Genomic DNA, 16,536 nt, shown 5'->3' with positions numbered 1-16,536 from the left:
TTTTGGGAATTCCTTGGTTCTCCACTTACAATCCCTCTATCAACTGGGGAGCACGGACCATAGATTTCACATATTCCCACTGCAAGGAACACTGTATGGAATCTTACCAAACAAGTTCTCCGCTGGTCAAGGAATTGCAAGTTGGTGTGGTAACTACCCAGTCATATCACAACTTGCCTCCACAATACCATGCGTTCCGGGATGTCTGTGATAAGAAAAATGCAGATAAATTACCTCCTCACCGCCCATACGATTGCCCCATTGAGCTGCTCCCAGGGGCTGAAATACCTTTCGGCCGCCTTTTTAATCTGTCAGAACCTGAATTAAAAGTTCTCAGGGAGTGGCTTGATGAAAATTTAGAGAAGGGTTTTATTAGACACTCAACATCTCCTGCAGGAGCAGCCCTATTCTTTGTTGAAAAGAAAGACTCCACTTTGCGTCCATGCATTGATTACAGGCACATAAATAAGGTCACTATTAAAAACCGTTATCCACTCCCCTTGATCTCGGAAATGTTGGAAAGACTTAGTTCTGCCAATGTGTTTACAAAACTTGACCTACGGGGGGCATATAACCTGGTCCGTATTCGTCCAGGAGATGAATGGAAAACCGCCTTTAGAACCAGATATGGACATTTCGAGTCCTTGGTCATGCCTTTTGGTCTCTGCAATGCCCCTGCGACCTTTCAACACTTCATAAATGATGTTTTTCAAGATCTGTTGGACCAATTTGTCATTGCTTATCTGAATGACATCCTTATCTTTTCCAATAACCTGGAAGAGCACCGCAGGCATGTTTGCACTGTCTTTGAAAGATTAAGGCAGAATCGACTTTACATCAAACTGGAGAAGTGTGAGTTTGAACAAGCCCAGATCCAGTTCTTAGGGTATATTATTTCTCCAGATGGAGTGAGCATGGACCCCGAGAAGATTAAAGCAGTGGTAGATTGGCCTGCCCCTGGAAACATTAAGGAAATCCAAAGATTTGTCGGGTTTGCCAACTTTTACAGAAAATTCATAAGGAACTTCTCTAAGGTGATAGCTCCAATTACCCAACTAACAAAGAAAGGGGTGCCCTTTGTGTGGTCATCTGAGGCACAGGCTGCTTTTGTAAAGTTAAAAACTCTTTTTACTTCTTCACCAGTTTTGGTACATCCCAATCCTGAATTACCGTTTATAGTGGAAGTGGATGCTTCGGACTCTGCCGTGGGAGCTATCCTCTCTCAACGACATGGTAAAAAGATGCAGCTTCATCCTTGCGCTTACTTCTCTCGTTTAATGTCTACAGCCGAAAGAAATTATGATATTGGGAATAAGGAGTTACTGGCAATTAAGGAAGCATTTTCTGAATGGAGGCATTTGCTGGAAGGCGCTAAGCATCCTGTGACCGTTCTCACAGATCATAAGGATCTGGAATTCATTCGTTCTGCCAAGAGATTGTCTTCTAGACAAGCACGTTGGTCATTGTTCTTTTCCAGGTTCAATTTTATTATCTCATATCGACCTGGGTCAAGGAATGGTAAGGCTGATGCCTTATCACGAATGTTGTCTGGACCTCTCCAGGAAAACAACTCTGAATACACAGTCCTGCCTCAAAAGAGCTTTCTAGGTGCTACAAGTTCTAAAGCACTCTTGAGTCTCCTCAAGGAAGGGTATGAGAATGACCCACTCCTCAAAAATCCTCCTATGGACATCATCCTTCAGTACAAAAATGGCTTCTGGACTCAAGCACATCGCCTCTATGTACCTGAAGTTGCTCGGGTTGAAGTCCTCAAGTTGGTTCATGACTCCAAACTTGCTGGACATTTTGGAGTTTCTAAAGCCGCGTACACACGGGCGGACTGTCTGGCCAACTTAGTCCGTCAGACAATCCGACGGACAGTCCGTCCTACTTTCGAATGAACGGACTTGACCACACACGATGCACAAACAGTCCGTCGAAAGTTTGCGCGATGACGTGTACAGCGCGTACGACGGGACTATAAATAGGAAGTCCAAACCGGGCCCTAAGACGTCCAGTGGACATCCTGGGAGGAGGGGAGTACTGTCAGGACCTGGACTTGAACCTGGGACCTCAGCTGTGTCTGGCAATGAATCTTCTCTCTGAGCTATCTGAGATGCTGGACAGTTCCTTGACAGATCCTTTTGACAACCCTGCCTTGTACCTTGATTTCAGCTGAACCTTGAACTCTTTGCTCCTCCCATGAACTTCCTGATATAAGCCATGTCTCTGCACTTCCTCCTTGCCAGAATATTGTGCTATCTCCAGCCTGTATCTCGCTCCCGTCTTCTCTGCTGCCATTTATATTTGCTACTGCTCCTTATCGACCCTTGGCTTGTTCCACGACTACGCTTCTGCCTGATCCCAACCTGCAACTACTCGTTACCGACATTTTGGCTTGCTTTCTGACCACGCTTCTGTTTGATCCTTACCTGCTCATCTGCTACTGAACCCCGGCTTGCTCACCTCCTGGTGGGACGATCCTGAGGACCGCGACCTGGTACTAACACGCAGCTAAATCCATCTCTACCATCTGGAGCTCTGGTGAAAACCGGTTAGTACTTAGACTCCGCACCTCAGGTGAGCCTGTGTCTTCTGCCAGGGTGACAGCCTGTGTTCCTATCCTGCTGGTTAGTGGTAATCCTGCAACTGCTATAGCAATTGGTCTTCGAGCCTGACCCCTGATCGTGACACCACTCCTCCTATTCAGGTCCTGCTGCCCCTGGGCCCCCTCATTCCCGGCAGCTCTTCTGGCTTCCTCCCCCTGCCCTCTCCCTCCAGTTTCTGCAGGGGATGTGTCAGGAAGTCGAGCAGGAAAGGGGCCAGTAAATGTGTAATTTACCAGGCCCTTCCTTTTTCTGAATGAAAATAAAGGGGACATTTTTCTGAATGGACAGAGTCAGTGAACAGTACCGATCACTCACTGTGTTCATTAACAATTGAGGCATAGTAAACTGTGTTTATTATGCTTCAGTTTGTGAATAAACAGGAATCTCTGTACAGAGCTATCTAGATTGATTCATTCTGTGCAGCTAAGACTGGAGAGATGGAGATTGAGGGCTGTGTCTTCAATTTCCTTTCTCTGTCTCAAAGGTGAAACATCAGAGGTCTGTTAAGACCCTTGATTTTTCACCAAAGCCCCCCAAAAATGAGGTCAGACTGACCTTTGTTTCTGGTGGGAACTGAATGGAATAGCAGTTGCTACCTGGTCCATCAGACTGAAGGTCGTGTGTTTGTGTCATTGCAGACTGACAATGCTGCTGTCCAGAGGTTTTTCTGTTGCTCCCTCATCCAGATTGGAGGCACTCTAATACAGAAGGTGTATTACTGGCTGAATCAAGAGGTGAAAACAGATGAAAAAAAGCCTAAAAAAAGAAAACTAATACAGCCATCACATCTAATGATTGGTTCAATACTATTTGAGTTGGATTTTACTGCTGAAGGATTTGTCAACTAGCCGAGACATCCAGTCTGATTCACTACTTTCCTGGAAAAATTACGTCTAAAATCTCGTATACGAGTACACAAGCCTGTGTGACCCTCCGAATGTAGATTCGTGTGGGTCCATTACATCTGGTAAGCCTTTATCTTGAAAGGTGACGGGAATACCACATGGTGTCTGCATGTTAGTCTCATTTAAGGAAGGTGGATAGGTACCACAATAGTGTAATTCCGTTTCATATAAAAATATTTATAAAAAAATATTAAACGGAATTACACTATTGTGGTCCCTGCTTTTCTTTATATGTGCTCTATTATCCCTGTGGACCTGTATGGCTGGAGATAAGTTACCTTTTATATGAATGGAGTAACCATATTTGAAATCCCTCTGGAAAACGCACTGTTGAAGGAGTCTGCATATATATATGAGCCTATGTGATCCTCCAAATATAAGTATGAGTGGATCCACTAAATCCGGTAAGCGTCCATTTCGCTTGGTGGAGGGAACATCACGTGGTGATTGCACGATTCTCTATGAAGGAGGTGTAGGATCTTTTCTACACATTTGTGGATTATACACGGACACTATATATAAGAGACTTTGCTATTTCCACGTTTGGATTTTTTCATTTCTTGATTTATTTTTTTCATTGTGTTCTTATCTTTATAGAATTAATTTTCAACTATATAGTTGTATATAGCAAGCAATATCTACATGAGATTTTGTATGGTGTGTGCACTATTTCACACTGGAAATATTTACTGAATACACATATATCTTTATAAGGTTGGCAGAAAATACGCCACATTTTTGAAGCGCTACACTTTTATATAACATTTATCACGTCACACTTTATACCTTGGTGGTGTGTTAGCAGCTGTTTACATATCTTTTTTTTATATATATATTGATTATATTATATATTATATTATATATATATATATATATATATATATATATATATATATATATATATGAATAGCACAGTGTTTTTGTTTAAAAAAAACTTTTTGGGAGATGGGGGGGCATAGAAAATAACAGCTGTGCTAATGTACAGCTGAAGTTCAAGCGTGGGGCGATCCAGGATTCACCCCCAACTCTAGCTGTTTGTGACATTGCAAGGTCTACGCTAATTAAGACATAACATAGTATTGGGCCCAAGGCATCATAGGATGCCTTGCCATGACTTTTAATTTCTGTAATTTTCTTACGGAGCAATGGAGCCTCCAACATTCCTTGCAAACTCTGACTTTCAGTCATTTGTAATTTGCACACCTCCATGTGACAATGACCAAGCCTGGTCATTGGCTGCCCAGCCACCATGGAACACATTGTGGGAGGAATTCAAGGTGGCTTCAGAAGCTCTTTTTGAAGGGAGGCATAAACAATGGATGGTTGATGGAGATGCCCTGCTTCTCATAGCCTTTGTATGAAAATTCCCTGTATTGATGGTAATACTAAGTAGTTTGCAGGATTTGCCCCCTTCCTCCATAGATTTCAATAGGGGTCAGATTATTATTTGCAATTTCCGATGTTTTCCTTTTTTTTATTCAGCAAAAATTCCTCAAACCAAACCCAGGAACATTGAGCCCAACACTACTTACGCCTTCAATTTAACAAAGTCCTAAGTTTTTATTGATAATGCATGCATTACATGTTTACTTTAATTGGGTAACTTTAATTTTCACGTTTGGGTTGTACCTTTTAATGCAAATGCATACCATATAACCCGCCGTCTATTCATGTGCAGATCTGAAAGATAGAAGTTTTCATCTGCCTGTACTTGGAGTGACAGTCATGTTGTCATTTTTTGCTCATAATAAGCTGTGTTTGCATTTCACATCATTTCCTGTTATTAAAGTAATAAATGAATTAATGTAACTTGGTAGGAACGTTACATTGCTGGCAGCTACAAACTTAACATGATAATCACATTATAGAGCACAATCATCATTTTCTTTAACAGAGCCATAATATGTCACTTGGAATATCAACAATGGGGCCCCGCAGGGAGAGCACTCCTTCTAACCCAATAATTACCCCTTGGGTGTTAAAAGTGAAAGTGTCTTCATTAGCCGGAGTAATTGTGCTGAGCGTGTCAGAGACTAAGCAGGATTATAAAAGACTACATTATTATATAGAGAACCCTACATGAAATAATAGGGTGTATTTTAAGAGAAAAAAAAATCCTCTCTTACTCATATTATTTAGATATACACCTTAGCTTCACATTTTAATTATTATCACAAGTATTGTATTTACCTATATCATTCATTTAGCTATCATTTTATTTTGTTCTGATGGGGCTTCATATAAAGATGGGGCTTTTTATAAAGAAATGGTCTTCAGACTTTCTTTTGTGTACTGTTGCTTTCTTGCCACTGCTGTGAGCTGCACTGTACACACAAAATCGCATCTATAAGTATGTTGCCAAAACGAAGTAAAAAAGTACATAAAGAGGCAAAGTTATATAATTGTTAAAGCTCAATTAACCACTAAATGCACAATTCCCACTAGTAAAAATTATTCAGCACTCAGGTAAAATTATACAATTCCCTATAATTACCACAGCAGCTGGAAATCTCTGTCCTCTGGGCAAGTATCATACATTATACATATAACAATGCTTAAATATCAGTGTCCATAAAATTATTCTTATACATATGTGCAATAGCAATAGCATAACATTTCAATAAAAGTCCAAAGCAAAAATGCTTCTGTTCACTACTTTCTTCCTCCATCTTTCTTCTACCGCATGCAGGTATACTCCTACCAAAAATTACTGCCCTTTAATCTATGGGCCAGATAATACACACACCACATCCACACGTCACCTCAAGGCTGGGCATTCTCCATAAGATGGCTAACAATACCCCAATATATAAGCTAAAAGAAGGCAAGGCTCATAGTGCAGCAAATTAACTAAAACCACATCGACAGAGTATCAAAGATGTTGCATTCTGCATTTCCAGTTCTGGTTCATGTGCCTGATGTCACTTCCTTGACTTGTTTCGTCAGCTGACTATTGGGGAGAGATCAGCTGGAGGGAGACCACAGGCAATAATGGCCCTCTGCCTGACATTTTCTGGGAGCAACCTTAACAGTTCAGTTGCTCTTTAGGTTGGTTTGATGCTTTTGGTGCAGTGGGTTTTAAATGTCTCTTGAGGGTTAGGGAAATTGCTTTCAACTCTCAAATCCTGGATTTGTTTTTATACCAGAAATTTTCCCGTCATTAGCCTCTTTAGTAGGAATGAAGCTCAGATTCAATGTTAATTACAAGGCAAACCCTGTGCGAAATATGTGGTTCTGACAACTTTTTTTCCAACTTTGCCAGGAAAATAGTTTTTTAAAAGCAGAATGCTTTGCATGGTCTTTGAACTATGGTCAGCAGGTATGGAAGAACCAATAAGGGCTGGATTTATGGATACACTGGCCCCCCTCACTATAGCGGGGGCCAAAATGGTATATTTATAAAGCAGTGAATGTGACTTTCACCAAACATTCACTGGTGATGAGCCAAAGTCCTTTAAAACACATGCACCAGGAAGGTTCGCCTGCAGTGAATGTTTGGTCAATGTCAGATTCTCTGCTTTATAAATAATATAGTATCATTATATACGAAGCTGCAACAACAAGGAGAGATGATGACAAACCACAAGAAATTAGGGTCAGTTAGTAAACTGTACTTTACGTCTGTCCGCTTTTTCTTTGTTCCCATTTTTTACAAACCAACACCCCATTGGATGTTTTTTTTCCTTGTCAAAAATACTTTATTACGTTCAATGAAATTGAGTACAATAAATTAATATTGAGTATTGTACAATTTAGAATACTTATGTAGTAATCATATGTGCTTACAATTATAGAATTGATCACGAGGTAAAGCATTGTGAAAAATTGAAGTAATTAGTTAACAATTATGAACTAAACCAGTATTGATGAAGACATTCAAATAGTATGTAATATTTAAGAGGATGAAAAAACTAAATAAAGATTTCCTGAATAATCTTGATATAATGAAATATGTTACATTACAAATGATTTCTTTGTAACCGAAGGGATAGCTAAATCATAAGGTGTAAAGAGAGACAGAGTAGAGAGAGGAAGAATAAGGTAAAGAGTGAAGAGTGAAAAAGGTCAAATAAATGAAAAGAGGGGTCCACCGGGTCGATCCAGAAGTCGCAGTCCAACCAGTATTGTTAGTATGAGTTTAAATCATCTACCAAAGCCATAAAACAATATCATTGAATGATAATGGTAAGAAATGTTCTAACCAAGGCTGCCATAGTTTACGAAATTTAGGTATTTGGTGTTGTTCAATAGCAGCCATTTTAGCGTGTATCATAAAATTATTCATTCTTTGTTTGGTTTCGGCCAACTCTATAGAGGGGGTTTTCCAAGCTTTTGCCACAGTTTGTTTTACTGTGAGAAAAAATACAAATAGTTTAAATTGGGCATGAGTTAGACACTCTGGTTTTAGGCATAGTAGTGTCGTTGTAAGGTTAGGATGAAGGATACTATTAAACATTTTAGAGGCATATGTAAATATTTCTTTCCAAAATGTCTGTACTATTGGACAGGACCACCAAATGTGTTTATATGTACCTTTTTCCAAACAGTCCCGAAAACAGTGAACAGTATCCAGGGGTAAATTTTGTGATTTTAGCAGGTACTAAGTACCACCGAGTTAGTACCTTATAGTTGGTTTCCATGGCTAGTACATTAGGGGAGGAAGATTTAATTGTGGACCAAATTTTAATCCACTCAGCCTCGTCTAGAGTGTATTCCAAGTCCTCCTCCGATTTTCGCACATAAGTAGGTATATCTTTATCAGAGTTTATTAGTAATTGAGAGTAGAGGGAGGAAATTCATCCTCTAGCATGTGGGTCGTTCTTGCATGTGGATTCAAAACTGGTTAAAGGGGTTGTAAAGGTAAATGTTTTTTCACCTTAATGCATTCTATGCATTAAGGTGAAAAAACATCTGACAGTCCCGGCGCCCCCAGCCCCCCCGTTTTACTTACCTCACCCCTCAAAAGTCCCACGCTCGTCCCCGATGTCCTTTCCACCATTCAGCCTGGCCGCTGATTGGCTGGAGTGGATGGATGGAAAGCAGCACAGCCATTGGCTCGCACTGCTGTCAATCACATCCACTGACGCGGAGCGCTGGGGGGCGGGGCCGCGTGATACAGCGAGCTGCTATAGCTGCCGGCTGTATCACGGGAGTGCGCCCGCAGATGCTTTTTACCATGCGAGGGAGCTCGCATGAACGTGAGAAGCACCTACGGGAGGAAGCCGAGACAGCCGCCGAGGGACCCCAGAAGAGCAGGTTCGGGGCCACTCTGTGCAAAACAAGCTGCACAGTGGAGGTAAGTATAACATGTTTGTTATTTAAAAAAAAAAAATCACTTTACAATCCCTTTAAGTGGGTCAAAGGTACATCAGAAATGGTATTAGGTGTGAAGAATTTTTTTATTTGTAAGTATCGGAACAATTCCGATTGAGGAATACCGTGGGTTGGATGTTTTTTTTTTTTTCTTTAAGCACCATTCATTTCTCTGTTTCTGAACTTTGAAAGTGATGAGCTAAAATGATAAACTAAGACATGCAGTGATTGTTTTAGTAGTAAATCCATAGTGGTAAAATCTACGGCACGTATTATTCATAAGAAGTTTGCATATTATTTCTCTGTGCCGAGACAAACGTTCCTAAAAAACATGAATTACTCTCACAATGTATCAAATCAGCATTAATATTCAGAAAAGGGTGGAAAAAAGTCAAAACCTTTTCTTCATTCTAAAACATACATCAGACAGAATTTGCTTGTATAGACTGTTCATAAATACTTCGGGTAAAAATGCAAGTGAACCTAAATAACAACTCAGAGCTACTAATAACCTTCAAAACAAAGACATGGAAATGTTTCAGAAGGAAGTTGATGTTAAAGTTTAGAAAATGAGGGATTTAGTATACTACAACTAATGTCTTTTTAGTAAGTTCATTGGTAGACAACATAGTCTATTTCTTTAAACAGATTTAGCCAATAGCAGGAATTAAAGGGCAATATTTTGCATTAAAGTGGAATTAATGGTGGTGGGTTGGTTAACATTTGCTATAATGACCGTTCACCTCTGGATCTGCTCTCCTCCATCAATGTGAGGTTTGTCAGTACTATGCTTGTCCCCTCTTCTTCCAAGTCTACCATCTTCTTGCTTCCCCTGTTGGGCAGACATTGATGAAGCAACTACTGCACATGTGTGTTGGAGATGCGTTATCTTGGCCCCCAGCATTACACTTCTATCAGTGTACAGAATAAAGTGGAAGTAAACTCCCATGCATCATTTTTACCTATAGTTACCTAGTAGGTGAGGTTGAAAAAAGACAAGTCCATCAAGTCCAACCTATGTGTGTGATTATATGTCAGTATTACATTATAAATCCCTGTATGTTGTGGTCGTTCAGGTGCTTATCTAGTAGTTTTTTGAAAATATCTATGCCCCCCGCTGAAACCACCACCTGTGGAAGGGAATTCCACATCCTTGCCACTCTTACAGTAAAGAACCCTCAATGTAGTTTAAGGGTAAACCCGTTTTCTTCTAATTTTAATGAGTGCCAACGTGTCTTGGTAAACTCTCTTCCGCAAAAAAGTTTTATCCTTATTGTGGGGTCCCCAGTATGATATTTGTAAATTTAAATCATATCCCCTCTCAAGCTTCTCTTCTCCAGAGAGAATAAGTTCAGTGCTCACAACCTTTCCTCATAACTAGTATTCTCCAGACCCTTTATTATTAGGGATGAGCCAAATACCCCCCCCCCCGGTTCGGTTTGCGGCAGAACATGCAAACAGGCAAAAAATTTGTGCGAACAACGTTAAATTCTATAGGATACGGACGTGAAAAATCAAAAGTGCTAATTTTAAAGGCTAATATGCAAGTTATTGTCATAAAAAGTGTTTGGGGGCCTGGATCCTGCCCCAGGGGACATGTATCAATGCAAAAAAGTTTTAAAAACAGACTTTTTTTGGGAGCAGTGATTTTAATAATGCTTAAAGTGAAACAATAAAAGTGAAATATTCCTATAAATATTGTGCCCAGGGCGTGACTATAGTATGTCTGTAAAGTGGTGCATTTTTCCCATGTTTAGAACACTCCCTGCACAACATGACATTTCTAAAGGAATAAAAGTCAATTAAAACTGCTTGAAGCTGTAATGTATTGTTGGGTCCCGGCAATATAGATGAAAATCATTGAGAAAACGTCATGGGTCCACCCCCAGCCCATTACCAGGCCCTTTGGGTCAGGTATGGATATTATGGGGAACCCCGTACCCAAATAAAAAAAAAAGCGTGGGGCCCCCAGGCCCTATATACTCTGAACAGCAGTATACAAACAAGATAGGGACTGTAGGTTTGTTCTTAAGTTGAATCTGTTTGTAATTTGGAACAGGTACATTTTTTTAAGTGTAGCTCCAGACAAAAGATCTATTTTTAAGCTTTTTGTAACATTTGTTTTTCTGTCTGTGCCCCTGTTCAGAAGATTTTGCCTCACTTTCTGTCCCAATGACAATTGGATTTAGAAAATGTTGGGTTATTAGGGAAACAAGGTTTGGTGATAAAGCATCAGTGGAAACACTTTTTTTCCCCATATTAACTCTTACAGGAGAGAATTTCCCTTCCTAGGGATAGATTTCCTCTCACTTCCTGTTGTCTCCCTCCATTTGTAAGTAGGAGTCGTTTGTAAGTCGGATGTGTGAAAATAAGGGACCGCCTGTATATACTATATGGTCTGCCCTATACGCTCTGCGGAAAATTGGGCCTTAGGTGTTGGTGGTACCAGAACACTGTAAGACCTCACAGTTACACTTGGTGGGTGCTGGAACAGGCCCTGCTGTGAAATATTATATCAAGAATTGTAATTACATGCCCCTGTTAAACAGGGGCAGTAAAATTGGACCTCGGGCGGTGGTGGTGGTATTGGTAGTGGCATAAAACTGTAAAGCCTCAGAGATAATCTTGTTGAGCACAGGAATGGGCCCTGCTGTAAAATATTAGAGCAAAAATTGTAATTACATGTCCCTGTTAAACAGGGGCAGAAAAATTGGGCCTTAGGCAGGGGTGGTGGTGCCCTGAACTAAAAATATTCTTAGAAGCTATCTTCATGAAGATTGAGGATCCTCCTCCTCTTCTTCTTCTTCCTGTGGGATCGGCAGGCCCACAGAAATACTATCTGGATAAAGGGGGCCTTAAAAGGTAAGGAAGTCCTCCTCTTCCACCCGCTGTTCTGCCTCAAGTGTCCTGTCCATTATTCCACAAAGTGTTTGCTCCAACAGGAAGACAAAAGGGACAGTATCACTGATGCATGCACTGTCACTGCTCACCATTCTTGTGGCCTCCTCAAATGGTGACAGGACAATACATGCATCCTTGATCAGTGGCCACTAGCGTGGCAAAAAAAAGCCAAGCTCCCCTGACCCTGTCCTGGTGCCATTCTCACACAGGTACTCTGCTGCGTGTACTCACACAGGTGCTCTGCTGCATGTGCAGCCGCTGCAGCATTGCCAACATTGAGTTCCACCTGGTGGGCATGTCACAAATGAGGCAGGAATTGGGCAGGAGATCCTGTAAGCCCGGGTACCTGCTCAAGAACCACTGTACCACCAAATTCAGGAGGTGAGCCAAACAGGGAGCATGGGTCAAGTGTTCCTGTAGGAGGGCAGAGAGGAGGTTGGTGCCATTGTCGCATACAACCATTCCTGGCTAAAGCTGTTGTTGCGTCAACCACCTCTGAGCCTGTCCCCTAAGCAGACCAAATCAAGCACCACATGGCATCTTTTTGCCTGAGTGCTTGCGTAGCCCCTTGAAAGCCTATGGAGCACCGCTGGTTCAGAGGACAAATATGCAGAGGAATAGGCCATAGAGGAAGAAGAAGAGGAGGGTGGAGGAGAGAGCTGTGGCAAAATCACCACTAGCATTTTGGAGGTGTGGTGGCGGAACAAGCTCCAACAATACTGAACCCTGTCCTGCATCCTTCCCAGCTGCCAGCAGAGTTACCCAGTGCGCTGTGAAAGAAAGGTAACGTCCCTGTCAATGCCTGCTGGACCATGAATCAGCAGTAATATGCACCTTACTGCTCACCGCCCTGTCCAACGGGCCAAGACATTGCCTTCCGCAGTCTGATAGAGAGCCGGAATGGCCTTCCGTGAAAAGAAATGGCATTTGGGAACCTGCCACTGAGGTACCACACATTCCACAAATTCACAAAAGGGGGCAGAGCCTACCAGCTGAAAAGGCAGCAGTTGCAGTGCTAGCAATCTGGCCAAGCTAGCATTCAGACACTGAGCATGTGGATGGCTGGGACCGAATTTCTTTCAACGGTTTAGCAACTGGGGTAGGGAAATTTGCCTGCTAAAATTGGATGTTGGTGTACCACTAGCAGATTTGGGAAACCTATTTCTATATCTTCATTCCTCTCAGTGCAGATGTCTGAGAGGACTGGAGGTATAGTAGGGTTGGAGATCTCAGCTGATGAGGAGCAAGGAGAGGTCTGCCTTGTTCTTTGATGTGGGTCTTTTAAATGCTGTTGCCAATGGACTGCATGGGAGGTCGTCATATGTCTGGCCAAGCATGTGGTGCGCAAGCGGCTGCTGTTTTGGCCACACTTGATACACTTCAGACATATGTTGCAAGCAGTAATAGTGCGATCTGCTGCACACTGTCAAAAAACCAAACCAAAGATCTTTTCAAAATATGCAGGGAGTCAGCAGCGCCCTGCACCTGCTTAGCTTTTCGGTGTAATGCAATAGGGTGGCTGCCCTTAAGCTGCCCCCTAGAGGGCATCCTGCCTCATTGAAGATGTGCCTCCTGTCTTCTATCAGACACCCAAGTAGAGTCAGTGACCTCATCATCCCCTCCCTCCTCGTCACTGAAGCAAACTTGGCAGTATGCTGCAGCTGAGGGAACATGACTGCCAGTTTCATGTCCTTCTTGTGTACCTCCTCTCTCTAGACTCACGTTACTCACTTCCTCAACCTGGGTACCAGCATCGGAGCCTTCAAATTGCTGCTCGTCCTCCTGTAGCATGTACTCGACACTGTGGTTGGATAGTTCGGGGGACTCCTCCGTGCATGATGGTGGGGCTAGGAAAGGAGTGACTGTTGACATGGAGCCGATGGAATAGGCCGCTTTGGCAGCTGCATTGGCAGGAAAACTACTCTGAGCCTGAGTGGAGGAGGATGAGGATGGCTTTGTTATCTATTCCACCAACTCTTCTGCATGTTGTGGCTCAATAACATGGCCAGGTGCAGAAGAAAATGACAAATGTGCCCCATGCTGAGGATGCACCGTAACCATGACCAGCACTGTTGACTGTGGACAGAGCCTGCTTGCCCTCTTTTAGTGGCCTGTGAGCGTCTGCTTCTCCTTGGTTGCCTTCCGGACATGCTGTAAATTTTGTTTAGCAAAACCACACCACAGTGCACTGTATTGTGTACTGTGTACACCACCAGAAAAGTAGTAGCAACTGCACTAGGGGTGCACAGTATTGTGTACACCAACAGAAGTGTAATAACAACTATGGTTGCATTGTATTATGTACTGTGTACACCACCAGAAAAGTAGTAGCAGCTGCACTAGGGATGCACGGTATTGTGTACACCACCAGAAGTCTAATAGCAACTATGGGTGCACTGTATGTATTGTGTACACCACCAGAAAAGTAGTAGCAACTGCACTATGGGTGCATGGTACTGTGTACACCAACAGAAGTGTAATAAAACTATGGGTGCACTGTATGCATTGTGTACTGTGTGCACCACCAGAAAAGTAGTAGCAACTACACTATGGGTGCACGGTACTGTGTACACCAACAGAAGTGTAATAACAAGTATAGGTGCACTGTATGTATTGTGTACACCACCAGAAAGTAGTAGAAACTGCACTAGGGTTCCACGGTATTGTGTATACCACCAGAAGTCTAATAGCAACTATAGGTGCACTGTATGTATTGTGTACTGTGTACACCACGAGAAAAGTAGTAGCAACTGCACTATGGGTGCACGGTACTGTGTACACCAACAGAAGTGTAATAACAACTATGGGTGCACTGTATGTATTGTGTACTGTGTACACCACCAGAAAGGTATTAGCAACTGCACTATGGGTGCATGGTATTGCGTACAGTGTACACCAACAGAAGTGTAATAACAACTATGGGTGCACTGTTTGTATTGTGTACACCACCATAAAAGTAGTAGCAACTCTACTAGCGGTGCACGGTATTGTGTACAACACCAGAAGTCTGATAGCAACTATGGGTGCACTGTATGTATTGTGTACTGTGTACACCACCAGAAAAGTAGTAGCAACTGCACTAGGGGTGCACGGTACTGTGTACACCAACAGAAGTCTAATAGCAACTATGGGTGCACTGTATGTATTGTGTATTGTGTACATCACCAGAAAAGTAGTAGTACCACCATAAAGGTAGTAGCAACTGCACTATGGGTGCACGGTACTGTGTACACCAACAAAAGTGTAATAACAACTATGGGTGCACTGTATGTATTGTATACTGTGTACACCACCAGAAAAGTAGTAGCAACTGCACTATGGGTGCACGGTATTGTGTACACCACCAGAAGTCTAATAGCAACTATGGGTGCACTGTAAGTATTGTGTACTGTGTACACCACCAGAAAAGTAGTAGCAAATGCACTATGGGTGCCATGCAGGCAGCCTTATATAGGGTGGGGCATGGACTTAGTCACCCTGAGCCATGATTGGCCAAAGGCACCCCGGGCCATTCCATCAGAGTACTGTGTCGTAAATAGCAGCTCCTGCGTGCATGTGTGGGAGTGACATCATCGTGGCTCAAGCCAGTCACACAGCTGGAGTCCGCAAACCCCAAAGGAAGACTGGGTGAAGATGGAAGCCTTGTCAGCAGTGACAGAACGCCGTTGCAAGGCTTCGTTCTAAGGTAAGTTTGACATAATGTGCTAGGATGCAATGCATACTAACACATTATTGTTTTACCTCGCAAGCTGCAAAAAACAAAACAAAAAAACAACAGCGGTTTATTACCACTTAAAATATATTTTCTAGCAGCTAAACAAAAGATTTGTTTTCTTTTTTTCTTTTTGCAAGGTAGACATAAGGTTTTCAGGCTTTACTTCTGATGCTGGAGCAGCATAATAATCTGACAGTGTTCAGACCTAGTCACTGGCTGGTAGATTTGAGCACTGTCATATCAGAGGAATTGTTGAGAAAAGTGGAAAGATCTGGACCCGAATGGTTAGAGCTGGACCCGAAGGGTTATCTTACTGGTATTATTGTCATAAAGTATTTATACTGGTGTCAATAATCTGGTTCCTGAACAGGCAGCTTCTACACTCCAGAGACTCTCCACTGTCTCTTTGGCTTGTAATGTAATGTAATGTAACAAGAATTGAAATTGAAGTGCCACACCACTGCTAGGAGGTCCAGATACAACTTTATTCCATTAAAAGACAAGGGTACAAACAAGCTGCTAATAATACTTGTGCTTATATTTCTCACTGGAAAAAATACCATTGTAGGTCCAGTTGACTTGTAGTGTAGTGTCCCCTTCACCTAATGAAGGGGACACTTGGACCTCTGAAACGCGGCGTCTATCTTTTAGATTGTACCCCTACCTTTAAAATGGAATAAAGTTGTATCTGGACTCTTAGTAGTGGAGGGCTGCTTCAATTTCAATTCTCGTATAAGAGGAAGTCACACATTTCTCCATACACCTGAGCACCAGGTACTTAAAAAGCTGGCAAAGTAAGTATTAATGGTTTTGGGGGAGTGACCACAATGGGTACAGTGCCTAAGTCTCTTTGAAGTGGAACTTCCACCTCTCATTGGAAATAACTGTATTTTTCCCCTTATCTCAGGTGCTTTGTTACATGGCATAAATATACCTTCAAGCTTCTTTTGTTCCACTTTCCTATTATAGGTCCCATCCCATGCTGCCTTGTTACTTATGATCATAGGGAGCCAGGTGTCTCTTCCTGGTTCTTGTACCTCGACCCCCTTGCACTTGCATGGACAGACACCTGGAGCCAAGTTATTTGTTTATA

This window comes from Lithobates pipiens, unplaced genomic scaffold, assembly GCF_037356315.1.
Source record: "Lithobates pipiens isolate NorthernLeopardFrog02 unplaced genomic scaffold, aLitPip1_a1.2 Scaffold_22, whole genome shotgun sequence".
Taxonomy (NCBI): Eukaryota; Metazoa; Chordata; class Amphibia; order Anura; family Ranidae; genus Lithobates; species Lithobates pipiens.
This window is presented reverse-complemented; position numbering follows the sequence as displayed.